Raw genomic sequence first — 2,103 nt, 5'->3', positions numbered from 1 at the left:
TTCATCAATATTACTCCAATTTTGATGAAATTTTGGGAAGTACTTCATATTAGTATGAAACCGATTAGCTCCAAATTTGAAGTCTATCTGACTTGTGGTTTGTATTGAAATGCCGCTGAGATTTCCTATTGCAACTTTGAATTAAAATTGTCAAAATACTATTCTCAAGCACAATAAAAATACTGTGAGTGCAGTGAACGACATTCCAGTTGGGCGGGATGTGAGAAATTGCCTCATGAGGCTCTGCCTCATGAGCTTATCCAAGGGGGGGGGGAATAGCTCAGGTGGTAGAGCATCGGTTTCTTAACTCAAAGGTCGTGGGTTCGATCCCCGGATTCCCCGGATTATTTCCGCAAGGATTTATCCGTCCCTCCCCTGGGGAATCCGGATAACAAGGGCTGCGTACGAAGACGAGGACCGAACTTCGAAGAAGATCGGTCGAAGCACGAGGTATGAAGCGTTGAGCGAAGTAAAAACCGAAGATTACACACCGCCCCTGGTCGAGCAGGCGCGTTACAATTGGCGAAGCGGTTCCATAACATGTGGTTCTAGTGTCGGCCCTCGCGAGGAATGTCTTAAAAATGATAATCCAAACTCAATTAATCATGAGCTTATCCGAACAGTAACCGGAAATACTGACCTAATTGAACCTAAATGAGTTCAGCATAATACAGACGTGCCAGTAAGACCAGAAATCACTTCACATACAAACACCAAGTAAACGTACTTCGTCGTTGAACAAGCCTTGTCTGGGAGCGGCACGGCCTTACGGCCTACCTGCCACTTTTCCCGACAAGAGGAATAGATAGATCAATCGGTGAAATGAGAGGTTTAGATCCGCGCTCTCGTACGGCCGCGCTTGCGCAGACGGCCTCCCGGGCGCTCGGGGCCTGCTGTGATGTAAGTCGGAGTAACAATTCACTAGCGGTTCAGGAAAAAAGAAAGACTTCAAAAGGTATTGATCCCAGCCAGGACCTCAGGGTTACGAACCCAACACGCTGACCACTAGCCCAGTGGCCCATTATGATGTGGCTTGGATTTTATGCTATCTGTGGTAACCTCTGTTACTCACAGATATCGGTACTAGATACTACCTCTGTTATGTAAATATTGCAAGCGGGGTCAGATGGTAAACTTCTAGGCCTCTGATTGGCAAACAAATTAGTGGACTGTGACCGCTGGGTTCTGTTCTTTACGCTCGTATTTTTGCTTGAATTATATATTCAGTTTCCACTTTTTATCGACATGCGAAAATCCAATACAAAAACCAAGGCAAATTTGACCGACGAGCAGCGGGTCTCATTGTATCAAGATCTACTGGAGAAATCCATAAACGGCAAGCTCAGTCGCGACACCATGGACGCAGTTTGCTCCACGTATGGCGTCAATCCAACGACCGGCTGGCGAATCTTCAAGCGAGGGCAGGCCACGAAGGCTGCCAGTGGCGTCGCCAATGTGACAGCGCGAATCAAGGGAAACACCGGGCGGCGGCCGACGTATTCCCCTGACGAGGTGGAACAGCGTGTCAAGGCCGTTCCGCTTCACAAGCGGCAGACGTACCGATCTCTCGCAGCAGCGACAGGACTGTCCGTTTTTCTCGTCTGGACCTACGTGAGAAAGAAGTGGATGACACGCCGATCAAGTTGGACACGCCCGTACCTGAAGGACAACCAGAAAACAGCTCGTCTAGACTTCTGCAGTGCCTTCACTACAGGTAGCAATAGCATTGATGACATGTTTAACGTGGTTCACGTTGATGAAAAGTGGTTTTACCTCACCAAATTGCGCCGTCGTTTTCTTGTTTGGCGCGACGAGACGATCATGCCACGACACCTACAGTCCAAATCGCACATCACCAAGGTCATGTTTTTCGTCGCGGTTGCCCGGCCGCGAGACGATTGGGATGGCAAGATTGGCTGCTGGGAAATTGTTGAACGCGTGCCGGCGCAGCGGAGCAGCCACAACCGACCTGCTGGAACAGAAGTGTTGAAGACTGTGACCGTGACGAAGGACGTTTACCGGAAACTCCTCGTGGACTTCGTTGTGCCCGCCATCAAAGACAAGTGGAAGTGGCCAGCAGACGATACACGGCGAACAATCGTC

The 2,103-nt window shown here is 49.4% G+C and overlaps 1 pseudogene across 1 annotated transcript; it reads left to right on the top strand.

Moving 5' to 3' along the window:
• Positions 1-269: 269 nt before the first annotated feature.
• On the top strand, positions 270-342 carry H257_02147 (annotated as a pseudogene). The gene has a single exon. The product of its transcript is annotated as a tRNA-OTHER (tRNA).
• The last annotated feature ends 1,761 nt before the right edge of the window (positions 343-2,103 follow it).

Source organism: Aphanomyces astaci (assembly GCF_000520075.1).
Source record: "Aphanomyces astaci strain APO3 unplaced genomic scaffold supercont1.3, whole genome shotgun sequence".
NCBI classification, from domain to species: Eukaryota; Oomycota; class Saprolegniomycetes; order Saprolegniales; family Verrucalvaceae; genus Aphanomyces; species Aphanomyces astaci.
Note: the sequence above shows the minus strand (reverse complement) of the source record. Positions and strands in the feature narration are given on the sequence as shown.